This window comes from Phaethon lepturus, unplaced genomic scaffold (genome assembly GCF_000687285.1).
Source record: "Phaethon lepturus isolate BGI_N335 unplaced genomic scaffold, ASM68728v1 scaffold5041, whole genome shotgun sequence".
Classification (NCBI taxonomy): Eukaryota; Metazoa; Chordata; class Aves; order Phaethontiformes; family Phaethontidae; genus Phaethon; species Phaethon lepturus.
The window spans coordinates 211,360-234,421 of NW_010518409.1; the positions used below are offsets into that span (position 1 = coordinate 211,360).

At 37.8% G+C, this 23,062-nt stretch overlaps 1 protein-coding gene across 1 annotated transcript in view; it reads left to right on the forward strand.

Moving 5' to 3' along the window:
* Window positions 1-23,062, forward strand: part of PRKCE (protein kinase C, epsilon) — a 296,007-nt gene that overhangs the window by 211,123 nt on the left and 61,822 nt on the right. The window lies entirely within an intron of this gene.

The following is a 23,062-nucleotide window of genomic DNA, read 5'->3' on the forward strand; positions in this document are numbered from 1 at the left end:
GGGTTTAAAATTCAGTATAGCCCTGTGGTGTATTTAACTCCTGGAAATTCCTCTTTGGTTGCATTCAGAGGTGAGCAACTTGGTGGTCGTGTTGCTGAGGTCTCATTCCTACAGGCTTGTGCCACATGTTCACGTTGCGCATTGTGTATATAAACATCGCCTTTGTGCTTGCAGTAGTCAAGAACAAGCCCTTTAACGGCAATTGCTGTATTGCAGCAGCATAGGAAAGGAAGCTTGCAGAGCTTTTCTAGCATAACGAGAAATGGGAAGATCATATCTAATGAGATTTCTGGATCAGAAAGGAGGGAGTTTAGATAGGAATCTGAATTCAGAGAGGCTTAAACTCGCCAAACTTCTGAACTTTTGGAAATTTGCCATGAATCTGTGGGAAAAGTTAAGAAAGAATTGTTGCTGGGTGATATGCCCGAGGAGATTAACTGCTTTCCACAATGCAGTTCAATGTTGTATTATATCAAACACTCGAAGTGGTTCAAATATCCCTTAGGCTAACATGTAATCTCAGCCACATGTGTAACCCAATATCTGAGTATTGTTTCACTCTGCATTTTAACTGGATTTAGTCTGATGATTTGGGTCTAAGAAGCCACAGGCAGCTCCCTAGAACCTAAAATACCACCAAGTTCAGGATTTGATACACAATACAGACTTCATTAAAATTCGTTAACCATTATCTGATTGCACAGTTAACATCATTCTGCAAATAACATTGAAAGAAAGGAGGTTTATTTACTGGCTTTGACCATAGAAAAGTAATGTTTTATCCATTAGTAGTATGTTGTTCTTAAAGTTGTTTACATTCTTTGAGGAAATGCGGAAGCTACTGCTTGAAGAGGTTAGAGGACGTACGAGTTTATGAGTTCTTTTTGAAAATATTCTTGAAGCAAATGCTAAATTACATTATTCAAGTAAGAGACAGCAGAGAGAACATTGTGTCTTGGCAAACTGGGTTTACTGTGTTATATATGAAAAAAAGAAATCCAAACTATGAAAAAAAAGTTCCCAGATGTTATCATGATACAGTGAAGAATTATATCATTTCTTTGGTCCTACCCACAAGTTTTGCTTGCAAGTTACTGCCTTTGTCAAATTAGATGGTCTCAGAAAGATAAACAGACTACAAATAAAATTATTTGAGGGTTTAAATAGAATGCTTAGAAGGTTAAAAACATGATAATCTGTTAATGAAAAATTCTGAGGTTTTTAATTATTTTTCCTTTTCCTCCTTCTTCCCTGTAAGGGCAGATGTCTGTTAATTTAACAAGTAGCAATTTGTGATCTTTCCTTAAAACTTTTCTTTGAATTATGTAAATTGTTGTCCCATAGAAACCTTAGTTTATAAACTTCAAAGGAGTCTCATGAAGCCTCGAGGTGCAAGTAGGAAAAATTTTCAAAAAGACCTCTCTCCTATGGAACTGAAGACATGGGAAATTGTGTCAGTGCAACTGGGGACTGCTTTGAAATGCTGGGTTAGCATGACCACAAAATACTGAATGGGAAGCTTCAAATCGCTGCTGGTATACTTACTGAATCACAAAGGCTAAGTTCGTGCAAATTGTTACCACTGCTCTTTTGTTCCTAATTCCAGAGAACATTTTTTAATGTTTAATATACTTTTTCTTAGAATGAAATATTGCACTGGTCCAAGGTTACGGCATGTTTCATTCCCTGAACATGTTTTAGTCCAGGAATAGTTGTAGAAATGCAATGTGAAACCACTGGGGCAAATATAAACTAGAAGTTCAACACTTTGTAATCTTACAAAGCCAGAAATATATCCCATTGATATTCTTTCTCCTAAAACAGGACATTTCTTTGTAATTCTTGTTAGTTATCAGATACCAGTTGCATCGTCCTGCTTTACCGGCTTGCTGTATTGGTCTGTCAGTTCAATTCTTGTGGCCTGAGTGTACTTTTTGATCCTGAGCTAAGATAGATAAAAACTTTGCCCTCTCCTTGCCTTGTTTCATGTAACACCACAACTGCTATAAAGGAAAAGTAAAATAAATACATTGGAAATGACTGCTTTTTAAACTTATTTTAAAGATAATTACGTGAACCTTTGACATCAGTTTTGAAACTGTTCACCAATTGTTGTTTTCAAGATATTGATGACTGTGAAGAAGTTGTTGTTCATATATTATGTTCTTTGCACTGAAAAGCTTTGCTGCTTTGGGGACAGAACACTCCACAGGTTGAAGCTTAAAGCTTAAAATAATTGAAATTAGAAAAGTAAATACAATCATGCTTCTCTCTGATACACAGAATGAAATCAGTTCCTTTATAATGAAAAGAAAGATAGCTTGTTTGGGTTTTTTTATGAGTACTCAAACTTGAACCAGAAAGGAGAGAGAGGTGGTGTCAGCAATCACAGATACAACTACTCATTCTTTTAGAAATCCAGAAAATATATATTATGGGTGATCTTTTAAAATTTTTTAGTTACAATCCTGTTTGCATTATCCAAAGAGAATGCATTATTCATGCGTTATTTAAGGAAAGGCATTTTGCCTTAACTTTGCATATGTAGTAAAAAAAAAAAAAAAAAATATCCTGGAAGGATTTTTCTGTAACTTCTCAAACTATTGTGAAGCTTCCATCACTCCACTGTCCATAAATACCATTGACATTTTCATAGCTGATGCTTGTAATCTCACCAAGCCACTGGCTGTTTCTGCTTATTTTCTTAATACAAAAACCTGTTCAAGCTACTTCAAAACTTGCTGTGTATAAACACATGGGATGGGATTTTTCACAGGTAAGCAACACAACTGAATGTATAGGCATTCTTCATTTTTACTTACTGCTTATCATAACCTATACTTATTTTTCCATGTTTTTAATCTTTGTATGTTCTTTGTAAGTCAGCCTTGATATTGAAAAAAGGGTACTGTTTTTAAAAAGCTCTGTCTTTAAAGCCATGCCTTAAAAAATAAAATTCGTGTTCTTACACTATCACTGTTTGCATGGAACAATTAAGTGAAGCTACAAAAGTTGTAACTGGAATTGTAATTTGATCCAGAACTCATAAAAGTTACTTTGCTTTTGATGAGGCTCATAATTATGAAAGCAAGATACTGTGTGATGGCACTGTATAGATTTTAGGAATGTTTTATAACATTTTACTGCTGCAGTCTGTCATCTGATGAGAATGTTTATGGAAAGAATACAGAAAATCTACTCAGTCTGTATCTGGCAGCTAGGTATAAGTCACCAAAAACTTTTTTTCAGGATACTGCCCAATTTGTTTGAGGGAATTGGGTTTTGTTTGTTTTAATAGTGACTACATTTACTTCAATGAAGCTGAAAAAGTGAAATCAACTATTGAGGGGTGAAAAATGGAAAATTTGGATCTGTTTGTACAAAAACAAAACACTAGCGTTTCATTGCAGGCCATCTGAACGTTGACTAATTAATAGTGCGGTTTCATGATATATGCACGCTGATCTGAGACCGTGCTGCTGCTGATGGATAAGGACATCTTCCCCTCTGCTCCCTCTTGCCAGTGGTACCCAGTCTTTCGATTGCATCTGCTCCAGTGAGCCTTTGCGTGGATGAGTTGGATCAGATTTCTGGTAAAGCTGAAAACCAGAGTTGTAAAAAATAACCTGCGTGTCAGTGAGCAACTCCAACCTGCTGGACACTCACTGGTGCCTGGGACGCAGCAAGTGGGAAAGAGGCTGTTGCTGTCCTGAGTAGCAGTTCACTGCTGGGACAGTAAGCCAGCTGTGAAATCCCATGGAGCCCTGCCTATCCAGACAGCAATGGATTTTCTTCTTAAAAGAGCAATAAGAAAATGTGAACTGTGTTTTTTTCACATTGGTGTTTTGTGGCTGTAATCACCTTAGATGTGATCCTAACCTCTTTATTCTCATGATTGCTATTAAGTTGCTCATGAGAATGGAAAATAAGATTTGTGGGTCAGTTTTGATCCTTTTGAAGGTAATGGTTATACTCCCACTGACTTCAGAAGGGTCAGAAACATTAGCTGCCTTTTTTTTTTCTTTTTTTTTTTTTTTTCCCCCCTGTGACCAGAAGTATGTATTGCAGATGAGAGGTGTCATTTTGTCATCTGTTAGAAACTCAGCTTTTGGCACTGCAAGTGTGTGAGCAGCCTGTGCAGTTGCTCTTTTGTTTCTGTGTTTGGGGGGGTGGTGTTTGGTTATAGTCAATGAAGCCTCAGTAGTAGTTGTTACACATAAATTAATTATACTCTTAAGGTGACATGCTGTAATTTTCCATGTCCATCTTTAGAAGTAAATATTTTACTCTGTACAGTAGAGATTATGTGGATTAGATGGTATGTTACCTATGCAGTAGAGCACTTACAATGGTTGATCCCAAATGGAATGTAAAATATCTGAATGTGGATTTTTTTTTTTTTTTTTTTAAAGGCCAGGAAACAAAATTGGCCGGTAGATTGCTGTGCGTCAAATGCAGCACTAAATTTGGAAAACAGCTAGAGATTGCAGAGCGTTTGGGTAGTAACGTGCACTTGTGTTGGCACTCTCCAGACACATCGATCTTTCAGGAACTTGTACGTCTTTGTGTAGTCTTTCTTCAGGCAATTTCGTCTGAACTTTCTCAAATATCCCCTGTGACTGCCTGTCACTATCTTCTCGCAGGACTGTGAGCTCTCTAGGCAGGATCAGCCCCGCTCCCTGACTGCTGCTCTGCTTAGCATCACTGCCAAGCACATGGCTGCTGGTTTGAAGTCTGCAATCTTGACAACCTGCGTTTGAACAAGGCCTGGCTCAGTTAGATAGATACAAGTCTTAACCTGCTGGCACTTTTTGCCTTACCCACTGTAACGGGAGTTTATGGGATGAAATGGGTAAAATAGGAAAGTTGAATGGACGAAATGACATCAAAGGCATGCACAAGTGAGTCTGCCATTGCTATTTGATTGTGTATCATGAAGTGTTTTCTCTTATGTCTTGAAACCCAATTGACTGAGTATTTGTACACACTTTTGACTACTTTTTGAAACAGTTTCTGCTTCCTGTTCTAAGTCAGAAAAGAGGGTGCAGGACAGTATATTTCAGGAGATATAAACAGGTTAGTCTGTCACTGTTTTCCTGGACAAACCATGTGTATAAAACATTTGCAGGAATATATTTATTCATGCACTCAAAGCACATATGCTTTTCCTAGAATAGATTTCTATCCTGGTTGTTCAGTGTTCATTCAGCTTCCCCTATGCACAGGTTAGTTATTTTTGGAACCATTTCTTTAATATGTCTGCTATAATTTTAAAACTTTCGGAGCTGTTTAAAGAAGTTTGCCTTTTAATTTTTTTCTTAGTCTCCAAAAAATCTTGGCTTTCTTCTCAAGTCGATTTGAATTTTCTTATATATCCTTGTAATTAAAACTGCATTCACATTCAAATGAAACCTAGATCTGCTGCAGTGATTTTAAACATAGGTTCTACTTAAATTCATTAATATGTACTAATAGAATATTTTTTTTTTTACATTTCTGTATGACTCAATACTAGAGAAATAGTTCAAATCCCACATAAGAATGCTTCGGACTGAAAAAAAAATACATTGAAATTCATTGGCACGGGGAAGAAGAATGCTCAGTGTTGAAGGCTTATGACTGATGATGCATGGAAATGGTATCTGCTGGTCATCATCTAGCAAGAAGAGGGTCACAACAGATACCCATGTGGTTATTTTTCTGTGTTACAACACAGTCACATTTTTAATGCAGAGAGAAATAATCTGTGGGGAAGAGAAATACGTGGGAGTATATTATATTGGTAAGCTGCTCATATCTGTCTTTCAACAGAAAGGCTGTTTTTGCTGTAAACCAACACTGTACATGCTGGAGGCTAGGTGACTATTTTTCTTCCTGTATTCTAACCACAGAATCTTTTAGCTTTCTATTTCCAACACTTCAGTATGCTAAAGTAAATATTAAGCTCTGTCTTCAGACAACTTTCAGATCTATGAAACTTGAGTTACCTGGATTCAGAGATGGATTAGGTCCTGTATACATCCAAATTATCTCTGTTGGGAGTTCTTAAAAAGTTTTTTCCCTAAGAATTCCTGTAAATTTCTTAGAACTGTGACTAGGTATGTCCTTTCATGTAATTACTTTCAATCTAGATACAGCACAGACGTTTTGCTACTAGCAATTTTTTGGGTTGGGTTTTTTTGTGGGGGTTTTTTTACGTATGCACCAGCACTCTTGCTGACCTCCATTAAAGGTGTTTAAGTGCAAATTTTGTGTCCTAGATGTTGAACTGCATGTGGTTTAAAGGAAAAAAATGTAGGTTTGCACTTTTAATGACCCAAACTTTCATTCATCATAGAATTCTGTGCTTAATCTGTTCTAGGATCTCTGCCATAATCTTATCGCTTTAATTATAGTCCCCAAAAATGCAAAAAATGTTATATAACTCTTTCTGAACTTGTTTGGGCTTCTTATAGACATGCTTATGTGGCAGGAAAAACATTATGCAGTCCAACAGTGGCATAGGGGAAAAGTCATGCAAGCAACAATTAAGATCTGGTTTTCTAAAAAGAAGCTTCTAGACATACAAGAAATTGACAAGAAATTAATTTTGAAACATTAAACATTATATCCCAAAGAATAGTTTCATTATAGTTCTCTGAAAAATATCGACTTCATGATCCAAAGACTGAAATTGAGTAAATTTGAATTTGTCAAATTGAAGTAACTGCAAACTTTCCGGTTTTCCCTATTAAGTCAGGTTCTAATTGATTTAAAATGTGTGCCATAAGATTACTTGCATCATTTTCTATCTGTTATTTAAAATACTATCATTTCATTGTTTTCATATAGAAGTAAAAACCATTTGGGATTTACACATGTTGTAAAAATCTATTCCTGTAGGTGTAGCCCAGCTAAAATCAGAATGACTTTCTGCCTTTTCATGTTGTTACGGGTGTCTGCATATCCTTTCATGGAGTCCCCGAAAAGAAGGACTTTTAAAATAGGGGAAAAATTAAGCCTTTCCTACATATTCTTGCCAGTGACAAGGAAACCAGTTACAAGTTTGTCATTAATGTCATCATAATTATGCTAAAGGAAAGAAAAATAGGAGGAACTTGTTTTTCATTTCAGTTAACAAATCTTTTTTGTGCATGTGTTTGTGAAGGTAAAAAGTTTTTAAGGGCATTTTTGTAAGAGCTACTGACCTTTTGACTTGTTCATTAACTCTAAGTCCCCTTCTTCATTTGTTTCATGCTTTTTCTGTGTCTTCAGTCTCAATTTTATTTTAAATCTGTCATATTTTAATACTACTTTTTTTTTTTGAAATGTCAAATAACAGGTCATAAAATCATAGTAAAATTTAGGCTCAGAAAGCAGGGTCAGCTTGATCTGTTTGCCCAGAGCCACAAGGTCTCTCACCTATATACTGCAAGCAAATCTTAACGTTCAGGCCATTTGCAGAGAACTCAAACTCATTTGGTGGGAGCACAGCAAAAGCAGGTTTTGCAGGGTTGGCCTTGTGAATAGTCTACTGTGTGTTAAAATGTTATGAGAAATTCCATCATGTATCAGAAACATGTTGGCTGTTGAATAATTTGATGGAAATGGTACGTAGCTGTGGATACAGATGAGTGGTGCAAAATTAAAGTGTTGTAGAAGCATTTTTACTGGTGTTCAGGCCATCAGAATTATTAGAAGGTATGGCGTCTATGTTGGACCAGAGTGATCATTCTTGGTGCATAACACATATGTTTTGCAACCTGACAAATTGTCTGGACTCAAAGAATCTGAACGTCAAAGCTGCCATTAAGCCACCACTAGTATCTGACTTTGTCACATTAATTGATCACACTTGTAAAATCTATTACATGAATTCCACATCTATAATGTATAGGGCACAAAAGTTCTTGATATTTAGGAACAGCCTGCTGGAATGCATGTAGTGGTGGGGTTTTTTAGTAGGTATCCAGACTTCCAGTTCTTGTGTGTTTTGTCTTTTAAGTTTCTGGATTACAGTCAAGAATAATCTGGGCATTTTGAGGAGTACATCACATTTTCAGTTTGATAATGGGGAATTGCTTGTGTAACTTCTTGGCTTTGGTGGCTGCCATGTCAGAGTTTTACTTGAAGATCACAATAACACAGAAAGTCATTGTTTTATTTCCCCTTTGTTAGAGCTTTAAGTGTCACCCACATATAATTGGTGATAGTGAACGTCTGCAGTACCAGTCACATCCCTGTATCACTAACAGAGTCTGCCAAAGGAGTCTGGGGATTTCCACAGTTGTTCTCCCTGGAGCAGGGGACTTCTCCTGGCCAGAAGTTCTCCGACTGCACTTCAGTTTGTAATCCTTTTTCCATTAGTGGTTGCTGTCCATCCTAGAAGAGGTTCCACTGAAAGTATAAAAGCCTGTGTGTATAGTTGGCAATCTCCTCTAAAATGGATGTTTAAGAACTTTGCTTGGACAAGGACTGTCAGGAGTTTGGCTGCTGCTTTCAGACTGCAAAGATCATCTTCATTTATTTTTAGAATATATGTACACTTTATCTCTTATATCAGGACTATTTCCTACTGCATAATCTCTGACGGTATTTTTAATTTGTTTTTGCTTGGAATATGAGAGAGTAACATGTAGTAGCAATATCTGGGGAGATAACTCAGGAGTTCGAATTTCTAGACAACACCTGCATCTGAATTACTGCCTCTGAGTGGAGTGACTTCTGAGCCCTCCAAAGCTGCCGGATCATTCATTTTGGTCCCCTTCACCTGTGCTTTTTTTCCATTCTATTTTTGATAGGCCTAAAATAAATATTGCTGAGGTATCCAAGAATCTTGGGGGGGGGGGGGGCAGTTTCTGTGAGTGTATCTCCTTACATGGCACTTATCACAATAGTACTTGTGCTAAACATTCCTCTTCTATGAGGCAGCATTATGATATTTTGTTTGAATGAAATATGAAATATGAAATTGTTTCTACAATTTTTGCAACATTTTGAAGTTACTCAAACCCTCGGTTTTTCTGCAGCAACAAGTTTAGAGGAGAAGAGAGTATTCCAGCAATGAATAGCTCCAAGAAAGTATGCTGGCATACAAAGAATCTTATATAAGTTGTCAGATTTTTTTTTTCTTCCTCCCTTTTCTGCCCAACCCCTTCTCTGTGCTAGTCAAGGCCTTTGTTATAGCAATAGCCCAGCTGGATGCTACTTCCTCTGCTTAAGTGAAGTTCAAGAAACCAGCTGCTGCTAAAAAGAAAACTGCTTATTGTTAAGTTCCCCTTCTTCCCCCTGCCAAGGTTAAACATGTCCCTTCTCCGTCAGCACCTCCAATGTAATGTGTCCCTAGATATTGTGGGGCACGCCTTCAAGGATATAAACCTAGTCTTTACCAAGTTGCCTGCTGACGAAGCAAAAAGATAGACAACAGTTTCTAAGGTTGACTTAATGTTAGCCAGCCATGCCAAGATCGGTTTCCCTTCCTTCAGAGGATTTTTCCTATCCACAAATGCAGTGTAAGGTGAAATTCTGGTTCTGTGGAAGTCATTGAGGATCTCTAGGAAGATGTTTGTTTTGATATTCTTACTCTTGCCTGACTCTCTTCACCACTTTTGAAAGGAGAAGTATTTTTTTCAACTCCTTATAAATCTCTTAAGGTGCTGTATAAAATCTTGTAACTGGGAATTTTTAATGCAAGAATTTGCATGATAGCTCCCCAGAACTTCTTAGTCCAGTGATTTACCCGTACGTACATCCAGTAGGAAGTGAATGGCAAACAATACATTAATATATTCCTCCTATATACAAACAGCTACTTTTAAAGAAGCAATCTAAAGAGGTAAAGGGGGAATAAATGAGGGTATACAAGCATTCTTAATTCTGGCATTTCTTGGGTTTTGAATCTTTGGTAATGCTCTTTTACATTTTCTTGTGTGTGGTTTTTTATGTTTATTTGCAAAACACATAGGCATTTCTGTGTGCATACATATATTCACAGTGTTGGGAAATTAAGCTTAGTCCTTTAGCCCTGAATTCAGCTTTTACTGCTATGAGCAATTTCACTTACTTCAGGGATGTACATAATTTGGCCCTAGTTTAGATGCTCCTTGTCTTGAAGTAGTTTTAGATACACTGTTTACTTTGTTCAGGGAGATATATTCTTTGGCTTACCTTGACTGCATTTCGTAAACATGTTCTAAGTCTCCAGTAAAGTGAAGTCTATAGCAATGTCTGAAGCCTGTCATAAATTCCTTTATCACAGTGATTTTGGTAACATACATGCTGTTGTGTGATTAATTAAAAGTCTACTCTTTGACACAAGTGTTTAAGTGTTAATTGTCACCTCCTAGTTTGTACATCACATCTATTCAGAGTCAAGGGAACTGAAAGGTAAGATTAAAAGCTTTTCCTAGATATTTCAATAGGTCATTTCCTATGTAGGAATGGATATAGTAGATGTAATGGTGATGTGGTGTTCCACTATATCCAGCATTCTTTGTTTTCAAGAATGCATAATTAATAACATGTAACATGTGAAGCTTGTGTTGAGCAGGGATTGCTGTAAATCCGCAGCACATGTCTTTCACAGTATTATTTGCAGCCCTTGCATCTATCTTGGCTTTGTATCTTCTGCTGAGGACATAGTTTCTGAATTCACATCTCTCCTAGAGAACCACAATAGGAACTCCTTTGTCTCTCCAGTGGAATCCTGAGAGTGTCGTCTGAAGTGTTAGTGTAAGTTTATCTGTAGCAAACCAAAAAAATAATTGCTGCCGTTTTCCAAACTTCTGTCTGGTCTTCCCACCTGGCCAGTGGGAGAAGGTGTGCTGAGCTACCATTTAATATGCGTCTATGTTGCACACAGTGCACTTATAATGCGCCTTTACTGAAGTGAGAGGAGACTGAAGCTATGTTTAGTGAGTCTTTGTGACAGTCCCCAAAGTCTAAAAAAAAAAAAAAAAAAGCTCTGTCCAACAAATTAATTTTGAAAACACTGTGTTTAGTTGTAGCTGCTCTGTGAACTGTAGTTGAAGATTTTCAAAACTTGGTTACCTAAAACCAAGTTTCTAAAAGATACCTAAACAAATAGCCAAGTTGTTTATGAAAATTTCAGTGCCTGAATCCAGTGAGACAGAAATTTGTGTATTATTTTAAAGTAACTTAGTCATTTTCTACAGAAAGTTTCAACAGATTAATATTGCATCATAACATAGTTTAGTTCAAGTCAGTTGTCCAAACAAAGCAGTTAGATGTTGCAAATCCACCAATACTTACCACCTTGCTGCCATGCTTAGTGATAAAATACATGGATGGTAAAAGTACTGATGTTAATTTTTTGCCATTCCCCAGAATATTCCATTAATGGGAAAAAAGGAATAAATCTAGGAAGTCCAGAACTGTGAAACTCAGTGATAAAGGGATAGTTAATATATCACAGCAAGCTTTTTTTATCTCAGAGATAAATAGTTCACAAAAATTATCTACTAAACTTTCCAAACAAAAACCAGCACAGCAAGTGATTTAGTCCCCCATAGACTGTGTAATGAACACCTTCCAGGATTAGAAGAGGATGGCTTTACAAGCAAAATTTAAAGAAAAACACATCCCCATTCTCCATGTTACACCCAAAATCACACTTGAAATATAGTCAGTTCAGTTAAGTGATGGACACCTGTTCATAAACAAAAGCTACTAATTTAACATTTTCCAATTGCCAAAATGTTCTTTCTAGCATGAGCTAGAAATATTAAAATATAGTCCAAATACTTCTTACCAATGTGCTGACTGCAGAAAAGCTATGCCCCATGGAAATCACATAGTGAGCTCCTTGCCTCACATCTGTGAGAGAGTCTGCAGGTAGGAATGAATGATATAATTTGTTAAGAAAAAAAACTTAACTCATTTTCCCTATGAAAGAAGTGCTGATTTACCTCACCCAGATGGTGCAGAGCAGTGGAGGCCTTAATGAGAACTGCTCAGGAGTGTGTGGCACTAAGGGCTTGGATCCCCAGGTATGTGATTCAGGGAGTCTACTGAAAAAAAACAAGAAACAAGGAGGATAGCATTTCACTTAGATTTGTGTGCATTTCTTATTTCTCAGCTTAAGCTGATGGTAATGGGACATGTGGTCTTATCAAGTATCTGTAGTAACTGTTTAAACTTACATATTAGCTTTCCTCTGCCAAACAGAAGCAAGTTGCTTTCTGTTCATCAGAGTGATCAATAGAGCAGTGTCTGACTGTATAATTAGTGAAATTTATTGGTTTGGGAAAATATTGTTCAGTAAATTTAGTCCTCAGCTAGTTCTCTCCTTCATACACCCCCGCTTTCACTCCAGAGTATTGCAAAGGCTCTGCCTCAAAACGTAAATCTACTTACAGAGTAAACTCTTTACTGCCTGTAACTCTCCACAGATAAATAACATCACAAGGCTAGCGATACTGTTATCGTTCTTTCAACAACTGAAATCTGCTTTTATACCGGGGAAAAGAATTAGTATGGCTATGAGTAAGAGAGTCATCTAGTGTTCTGCTAGCTGAGCAAATACTTATTAGGTATACAAAAAAATGCAACTGCTTTAGAGTTTATCTTATAAATCTCAGTGAAGTGTCATAAAACTAGATTAAATTATGTGCTACAAGAAAAAAATTAAAACAACAATTCTGTCCTCAGAGTGCTTATTTCCAGATTACTCTTTCCGATTTTCCGATCTTACTAGGTTTTATAAATTTTTCAAATGAATTTTCTAATGTCTTTGGAGCAAAGTTTTTCTTTCTCTTCTGGATTCAGTGAGATGAAAAGCTTTTAGAGCTTTGTAAAGTTTTAATGTGGTTACAATTGAGTGATTTAGTATAGACTAGAAATTTTCTTGTTCTGCATCCCAAGCAGGAATCATGTCGGAGTATTTCCTCTGTCTAGCTGAGGTAATAAAAGTAAGTGCTTTATCCTATGTAACAGTTTTATTTCCAGTCCTCGTCAGACTAGTAAGATTGCAACCATTAGTAAAAAAAAAAAAAAAATTTTCTTGAATGTCACAAGGTGTTTCAATTTCTGTGTAATATAAAGGAGAGTCAGTCTTTATTTTGTCCTACTAAACTTAATATCTGTACATAAAAAAAAATACTGTCTAGTACCAGTACTATAGCAGTTTACTTGGTCAGTGTCCAGTACTGTTAAACACAGTACATCAGCTTTATGGCTGGTCTAAGTAACCACAGATCCATTGATTCAAGTGAGTTTTGACTTGCTCGTACCAGTGAATAGGTTATTTTTTTTATATGAGATCATATTACCAACAGCTTGCCAAGAACTTAATACCATGCTGGAGTTAGATTTGTAGAAGCTTACTACATCTTGTGACCTCAATTTACTTAAACTTACATGTTTTCTACTCTGGTAAGACATAAATAAACCAGCACTGGAACACTACACAAGCTGCAGAGAGCACAGTGCAACTCAGGACACTTCCATGGCCACCCCTTTCTGAAGGATAAGCACCTTGTCCCTCCATAAGCCAAGATCACTCTGGCAAAGGTCCAGCAACTCGTTGTGTTGTGATGGAAAGAAACACTTGGAAGCAACCAGTTCACTGTCCAGGATGTTAAATATTTTTTCAACAGAACAAGACTGCATTTAAGTAAGGTGAAAGGGCTAACTTTCAAGCCTCACCAGGGAAAAAAGTGGTAATGCTTGGTGTGCTGGCTAACACAGAATTGAGCGACTGAAGGGCAGAATACATAAACCAGGTCCAACCTGTCTCACTGTATTCTAACTATCATATCCTCTAGTTTCTGTTTCATCTTAATAATTAAAATTAAGTGGATTTTTTTTTTATCGTTTAATAACAGTAAGCCTGAATAGCATCTTCCTGGGTTTGTTTTTATTTCCATGGTATAGTAGAATCTCATGTAACAGACCCAGGGAGGTCCGAGCACACTGTTTTGCTCGCTGTGAAGGGACTGCCTTGAGGCCGTAGAAGGAGTAGGATGAAGTATAACATGCTCCTGCAATCACTAGGTGGTGAATACACCCATAGTGATTGTTGCCAGACTGCCTTTAGGACTCACAGGGAAACCTTTGATATTACACTTAGACTCATTTTCTGGCTGTGTGGATTTAACTAAAGTTCGGTGGCTGGAGGAGAAGGGCATCTGCTTTCAGTCATCTGTGGAGCATTATATTATTGACGTTGGGTCAAAAATAATTACTTCGCATTTTTTATGGTTTATTGATGTGGGGTTTGTGGAATTTAAAATGTTTAGCAAAAAGCGATTGTTTTGTCACTACTGTCTTGGTAGGAGTAAGACTGCTGTCTCACTTATAAGTAAGGCTAATAAGTGCAAAAGAAGCTGATGATTATACTGCCTCGGTAACTTGCACTAAAGTGGAAATTCGCCCAGTGCTGCACTTATGTCAAAAACGAAAAGGACTTGTGAGGTGAAAAGACTCAGAAGGTTCCATGGTAGTAGTAAATTGCTTGTGGTGTTAAAATGCTAGCTAGGCAGTACATAAAAATCGTGCTTTTAGTGATACTTAAGTAAAGGAACTCTATCCAGCCTTGGGCGGAGGGACCTTCCTCACTCTTATGGCAGCTTTGCTGCAAGAGGTGTCTTATAATTGAACTTGCCAGACTGAAGATCTTCCCTTCTGCTGTGCTCTTGAAGTACTTTTAAAATCTCGTATTCTGTACAATTTCAACAGCGTTGCAACATGTAAGCCACTGCACATAACTGCAAAAAATGCACATCCCTGAGTGCAGGCTGTGCACGTGCTCGCAGGCTGATTTCACGCTCCTGAGAAGAACTTGATCTGAATGATTTGACCAGAAAGCACTTTGAAGCTAGCAAAGCAATATAATCCTAGAACATAACCTACTAAATACTGATAAAGATCTAATTCTAGCAAAGTAATTAATTTAGCAGCAGGATAATAGATGTAGAGAGAGAAAAAGGAGACAGAAAGCTAGGAGTTTTCTTTCTTGCTCTTACCTCATGTTTTTTGTTTTACTTCCTGAACTACAGCAGCTGAAATAATTTTATTGTTTTATTCCTGCTCTCTGCAGACATAGAAATATGTTTTGGTTGGCTTCCAAGTGAGAATGAAAAAAAAAAAGCCCACCTGGTGGGGGAATGGAAACTTTTTTTCTAAAAGGCATTTGAGGTTCTGTGAGTCAGTGTAAAGTTTATATTTTTCTCAATGTACACTAAGTGAAACTGAAGATGATCCCATATCACAAAAGCAAAATGCATATATGTCATGGTTTAGCTATTAGGAGGAAAATTTACTCTATCCCAGCCGAAACCAGGACAGTATATTGTGAAAACTACTTCAGAAACAAAGGTAGGTATACATTTTTATGAAATTACTTCAGAAAATTCCTCTTATCATTTTCAGTTTCAAGTATCCTCTTAGGAGGATAATCTTGTACAACCATAAGGTTCCAATGCGTCACAAGAATTTGCGTAAAACTCCAGTTGACATAAATACCTATACTTTGAAAGACTAAGGGTTTTTTTCTTGAAAGTTTTTTGTATAGTTTTGTGGGAGTTTTTTAATCTGCAGCTTGAAATCAATCTATTTCTGTAGGTGTATGTCCCTGGCTTTGTTTCTAGTATTCCAGTGTGATCAGAAAGTATGTACAGGTAAAAGACCCAGTAACAAAAAAAATTAGGTCCCATTCTGCAGTCAAATCTATTCAAATTGACCTTTCAATCGATGCAGAGTCTGTAGATCCATCTGACTGGAGGCTTGGAACGATAATGAGCTTTATTCACAGCATGATATTCTAAAGGAGATTATTTTTTTTTTTTAATACCCCACTGCATTCTTGAAAGCACAGGCTTTTAATGAAAGCTTGTGGTTGATCAATGGAATTTTTTTTACTATGTTTTTACATTTGATCTGCTTTGTTGCACGTTAGCAAATGTCACAATTCATTGATAGATGCGGAGGAAGAGGCTTTGAAATTCTTTTTCAGAGTTGGAAGACTTGATATGCACAAGTTATGTGACCCCTGTTCACTCTTGTTTTTTCCAAACATTTTTGATGAAGTATTTTCATACATTAATGTTAGTTCATGAATCCTAAATGAAAAATTTTCAGAACCAAGTATGAAACTGAAAGCTTGAAACATGGTAATCTGCATTCTCTTTTCCAAATTAAAGTGAAAATAAACATGACCTTTATGTTTTATGCTATCATTCTTCTTTCAAGCTGCTGCAATCATAACTTCAGTCTTTCTCCTGATGATGCCTATATCATCTCCTTTATTGTTCTTTTAAAATAATTAGTATAATCAGTTATTCTTCAGATATATTGCCACCTTCACTAGGAAGGTGACAATATATCTTTTTTAGAAATGCTTTTTGTGTATCTCTTTGTGTGTGTGTGTATATACGTCATGTAAGTTTTTTTTTTTGTAACCTATGAAAATAAAAACTGTCCTACCAGCTAAATCAGTGGTCTGTCTCATCCAATTTGTTGCTGCTGACACCATGCAATAAAAGAGGCTATTTAGAGAGGGCATGTAGGTGCCACTTTCTGCAGCCTATTCCCTTCATACTCAAGCAGCATCCAGAATTGTAGAAGGATGTTAAAAGGGACTTCTCTGTCTTATCCCTTTAACTGTCTGCTAATGGATCTATTGTCCATGAATGTTTCTAATCCCTATTTTGAAGCAGCTGGTACAGTCTGCCTCCACAGCTACAGCAGCAAATTCCTGAAGTTCACTAACCACTGTGTGAAGAAACACATTTTTTACCTGTTCTACTACTTTCACCAGTGTGCCAGTTCTGGTATTGCAGGATTTGGTGTACAGCACTTCCACATTCACCTTACCCACCATCTTTGTGGTTATGTTAATCTCTCTTGCATTCCTCCTCAGCCCCAAGATATTAGTCAGTTCTTGTAAGGCAGTTGTTTCATCCCTGTGATCATTTCACTTACCCTGCTCTGTACTGTCTTTACTTCCACAGCATCCTTCTGGTTTGTATAGGCCAGAACTGCACATGATATTCAAGATAAGGGAACACAAAGGTTTTATGTAGCAGGAGACTAGTACTCTCAGGTTTTTTTCTCAGTGACCTTCCCAATCCAACATTTTGTTGGTTTTTTTGAGTGCTGCTGCACCTTGAGTCAATGATTCAGAGAACTGTCAACAAAAGCACTAAGATGTTTCTCCAAAGTTTTAACTCTCTTCCAAGTTCAGCATCATGTAGGTGTGGTTGCAGATATTTTTCCCCTAAAAAGAAAGTATTTTTGCTTTACAGTAGTCTGTTATGAAGCTCATCACCACCTTTTTGCCTACTAAGTTTGAGTGATCCCTTTTGGAGTTCCTGATCCATTAGCACAGCATCTAACTATTTGAAAGACCTTACTACTGTCTGCAGATTTGTGCATTTCATTCTTCACTCCCTGCTCCAAGCCATTGATTAAGATGTTGAATAAAACTGGGCTCAGAAGTGATCCTTGGTGAAACCTCATCAATAAAGTGACAATTTTTTGGCCAGTGATAAAATACTGATTTGATAAGGATCTCTCAGATGAAATAGCTGTAGTCCTGTATCATGTTCTTCTTATACCAATTCCCCTAATCCTAAAGAAGCACCCTCAAGAAAAGTCCTCTCCTCCTCCTTGCATTATTTTTGCCTTATTTTCTCTAGATGTGATGCCACACTGACTTGTGCACTCTTCTGTCCTCACCTCAGAAGAAGCTGCATTTCCTCAGCTACTTCTTGGAGACAGTAGTAATATTTCTTTTGCTACCCATAGTCACCTTGTACAAATGAAAAGTGCCACATGAGGCATATTCTTGAAAACAGTCTTTTCCTCCAAGAGAGTTTACTACCCTATCTGTTGTGCTTGTCAGTGTACATTGGACTACCTCACAAGTATTCCTGAGTTTTGGTTTAGATAAGGAATGGTGCTCTCAGTATTATTTTACAGATGTAGAAATGGAGCATAAAAGAAGTCAAAAAGTAATTTATTTTTTCTGTTTCCACTGTGGAGTTGCACACATACATTCAGGGAGTCAGGGGACAGTTGTCCTCACAGGTGGTCCAGGTGAGGTACATCTTTACATTGGTGTTGGTGTATGGCACATCATAATGGGTAGTGGCAGTACAGGATTTAGGCTGAACCATTTACACTGCGTCACTGTCCTGGATGGTAATGTCCCATTTTCTATCATTTGTCTTGAGGCCCTTATTCTGAGTAAGAGGGAAGTTGCAGTCCCATGTGCAGTGGACTTTCCACTCTAGGAGTTCTGCACACGTCAGAGTTGGTGTGAAGTTGAGTTTATATTATCCCCTCATTTCTTTAAGATGAATAAATAAAAAAGTAGTTTTGAAGGGATTTTTATTCAAAGATTTGCTGAAATTGTTGAGCAAGGTATGTTTGCAAACTTCATGAATGATGGCCGCGTCTTAGTTTGAGGTTAATTCATTCCGTCTGTTTGGTAGCACTATCTGCTTGTAATGGCACCAGATGGCTGAAAATTTTGTGGTGATAAAAATAGCAAGAATCTAGTATAAAATTGAATGTTTCCACCTTGTAATTTCTCTCTCCTGTGCTTTGAAGCATGTTACATTTTCTGTTTAACCTGGAATTAAACTTTTCTGACCTGGATCAATTCTGTCATCTCTTTAAGTATTTTTCAGAAACATCTTTTCTTCTAGATTTACAAAAACAGTGGTACCACTTCAGCTATTTCAGTAACTGTCAAAATAGGGACTTTACTGTATTCATGGACATATGCATTCCTTTTTTCAGTTTATCTTATAGTGCAACACATTCTGCAAATTCCTGATGCACACATCTTTCTTTTTTATGGGCATTCTGCAGAGAAGTAAACTGCCAGGCTATTCTGTAATCATCTTTGATGTTGCAATAGATGCTGTGTTCTTTAAAGTTTTTTAACCTTTAACCAGCTAAAGAACAAATCAAAGAAGCAGATTTCCAGATAATTTAAAAAGACCATAGACACAGTAGATAAGTTGAAGTCTGTGTTTGCTGTGTATCAAAACACTTTCTCTCCATGGGAAGATAGAAATTCATCAAGCAGCTAGCAAACCAAACTCAATTTAGAGATCTCATCAATGAAATAAATGTATATTCAAAATGTGTAATTATTTCCACATAGAAGCATGTTCTTACAGGACTAATGTATGCACTGAAGATGCCCAGTGAATATATGCAACCTGAAGCCTCCATACGTATGCTGCTCCAAGCAGCAGGTGCAAATCTGATCTCACAAAAGCTTCACCCAAGTTAGAGAGGTCGGTGACTCTTGGTAATGTCCTCGGCGTCACTTGATGTGTGTGTCCCTGCTCATTGCTTCAGGGGAAACTGGCTGATCCAGTTTTAAAACCTACTAACATTTTACTAGAGTCTTAGAGTGAGTTCAGCCTTACTCAGTCCAGAGCAAAGTCCTCATCTGTAACTCTAAGGCGCTTGCCATGTCCATAGTAAGCCAAGGCATCTCTCCCTCCACTTTCTTTCCCGTAAGCAGCTTGGCTAGTGATTACGTCATGCAGGGGACAACCTGCGCTTCAGACCGAAAGTCTTCCTGTACCTGAAACTCCTGGGGATCACATTGTACCAAACATTAATTGCTTGCCTTTGAGGGTATAAATTTAATCGCCATTGTTTCAAATCTGTTCATACCTTTGTAAATAGATAGGCGTTGTCTGTCAGCGAGAGTAAGGGCCAGCCTGAACAGCAGGCACTGAGAGCGACCCAGCGCCGGCAACCCTCGCCCATCGGCACAGACCCATGGGGTCTGAATGCGATGATCAGAGCCCGGTGCTGGTAAGGGTGTCCATCGACACCTTAGCCTTCAACGTGGCGAGGGGATGAACCAGGTCCAGCGTTCATCCGGGAGCCAGGGCCAGAGGTGCACACCTACAGCCCTGGGCTGGACCGAAACGGGGCCCCCACGGGCAGTGATGAGGGGCTGTCCCTCACCAAGGGAGGCTGGGCAGGGACATTGGGGCCCGTAAGTGCCCTCAGGGTCCTGACTCTATCTATCTATGATTAGCACTTTTTAAATGCAAAGAGGGATAAATGCTAAATTTGGGGCTACAGAGGATGACAGTGCTCAGCTCAGCAGAAAGTCCTCATCTCCCTGTATCAGTTCATGTGGTAGCTCTGTATATATGCTGGCCTCTTTCCATTTGCTGAATAGGAGAACCAGGGCATATATTATTTTGAAGTAGACATAATTACATGAATTTGTATTAATTGTGTTAAATATTAACTTTTTTAGTTTTTATTTATACTTATAATTTTATTCTCCCTTTTTGTTGTGGATTTGTTCAGGGTTCTTGGCTGCAAGAGAGCAAATCAATGCATGAAACACTGAGTTTGTGGGTGGAATATTGGTGTGTACAAGAGACACAAGAGCGAGCATATGAAGGTTAAGTTTCCCTCTCTGGCAGCTGGTCTATAGCAGAGCAGGTTATCTGGTTTCTGCGCAGCAACAGAGACTGCACGGGGATTTGCTCAGAACATTTACCCAGGGTGGAAGCTTTGCCTGTAAGCTGTTCTTCATACTGACCTCCATCTCCCGTGACAAGGGAATTTTGATGTTGTCATGTTTCCACAGAGAGGTTTCGGGAAAAGCACTGAAAATCTTGAGAAACCATCATATATTACCACTATATAATGAAACTGTTACTGTTAACCATTACCTAGGGCAGCCTAAGAGTAAGAAAGGTAGTGTAAGAGGAATTGAAGAGAGGGCACAATTTTGTTTGACCTTGCACCAGGCATGAAGTTAGCAACCAGTCTTTTAGCCTATCTCTTCCCAAATAGCCTGATTCAGTGATAATTCTGTGTTGTCCTCTCTGAATGAAGGATATGCTTCTCAAAGTGTAGATGAGCATCTCTTCTTTTATTGCTGCGGTCAACGCAATGAAGCTTGCTCAATGGGAAATAGGCTGGGCACATGTAAAAAGTAAGACATAACATGTGCCATCCTTGGAGCTTAGCCAAGTGAGGTGGTTCCTGAGGCTTCAGCAGCGACTCTAGCACTCAGCAAATGCTGCAGCTTGCTTGGGTTAGGCAGCAGATGGCCTGCAAGCATTTTTTTCTAGTGTTGTTTTGACTAATTGTGTTTTGTTTCTCCCTGTACGTCCTAACTCTACCCCTTCTTGGCATATACCAAGTCCCTGTACAGAGAAGCCTTCAGTCTGTGTTACTAAGTACAGTATCAGTGGAAAGCTGGTCTGTCATTGGGTCTTGTTACAGTATTTTATTACAACTAATAATAGTATACACTTGAGTTCAACATATTTTTTTGTCTATGTCCAGTCTGAAGGACTGAGCTTGAATTTGACAAAATGAGCACCAGCATGTTAATGTGACTGTCATGTTTCAAGTACTATGAATTAATACCTGTAAGAAAAGAGGGGTCCTGAAGAAGAAGCTGGAATTAGATATTTCGTAATGGAAACACTTTTTAACTTACTTTAGAGCAGCAACACATCTATTTTTGCTGCCATAATTATTTTGTTCTGGCTCAGTCAAGGTCCCAAAAAGAAAGTCTCTTTGGTAAAGACTGCATAATAATACTATGCTGTTTTTCTTTCATGTGAGTGGTGACACAGTTGCTCACATTAATGTCTCATTTTAAGGAACTTGAAATCCTCAGCAAGGTTTTGTTAGTACAAATGCAACTATTTTTTACTATTCAGAACATCATGTTCAAGTAAACTGTAGACTTTTAAGTTATTTCTGGCATCCAGGGCATAGTTTGTGAACTGATATGACAGTATCTCATATAAATTTTCCATCTGGATGATCACAGTGCAGTAGAAGTTTCTTGCTGTGTTGTCAAGCTAGAACCAACTGTTGTCACTGGCTGACCTTTGTTTTTAAGTACGTGGGAACATTACTGAAACGCTTCACATAATAGAGAAGAGCTGTTTCTCTGGTAGCGAATATCTTTATGTTGCCAAAGACTTCATTCATCTCCTTCTTTTGAATGGAGCACAGGATTCCCTGTTTTCCACCACTGCAAACTTTCTAAAAGTATAAATGAGCCAATTTCTTACCACTTAATCTCACAAAATGTCTTATAGGAGTCAGTGGCCTGGTCTGATGAACAAAAGTTAGAAATTTATTCCTAAAACAAGGCTAGAGAATGTTTTATTGTGCTCTGACTTGTGTGAAATAGCTGAATACAAAATACTGTGTGCTGCTAGGTGTGTCAGTGAATAATCTTACTTCTTTTTCCCTTAGAGCAGAATGATTGAGTTGGTTATAAGAGTAAGAAAGTATGAAGAACATACAAAGGAGCGCTCTTATGGGAACATGAATGACTTACTGATGAATGTGAGGGAGATGCTAGCCAGCTAGAGACTGGAAAATTATCAGCTCCAAAGGATAAGAAGCTTGTACTTAGAAATTGGTAAAAGCCCTCTATTTAATACTAATACTTTGTTTCCAGGGTTTCATTTGGTGATTCATCTTCAGAAAAAAAATCAGCTGTGAGAGAAGTACCAGTCTTTTCTCCTACACCCCTTTTTTGCTTAGGCAAAAATAACAATTTAAAAGCAGTAAAGAATATTTGGTAGCAAATGTTTCTGTAACACATAGAGCATCATAAATGGAATATCTAGGCAGTACATATAGAAGCTGGCCCTGCTGCAGCACAGTTTTCCAAAGCTCATTCCCATGTTGCAGGGAAAAAGGTTTTGGAGAATTCTGGTTTACTGCTTTCTTAGTAGATGCACTAATGTTCATATCAAGCTCCTACTAGCCAGGTTAACTTATAATACAGCATATCGAATGTTTGAGTAACTTTTTGTACCCTTTTGCATTGCCTTCTTTCCTTCTACAGTGTCTACTAGTCTGTTTGGGATAAGTACAATTTTGAGCTGGAAGAAGGGGCAGGTTTCTCCAGTGCTGAATTCTGTAATGCAAGATAACTCTCCTTTCACAGGCTGGTGAATGGCAAAAATTTGTTGTTGCATGGGGAGATGGGAAAGGTCTACACATCTGTGCTTTCTTTTCTTACAAAGATTTTAGCTTTTTGATGTTTTTTCTAAGTGAAATTCAAATATGAAATATGCTAATGTATTCCTGC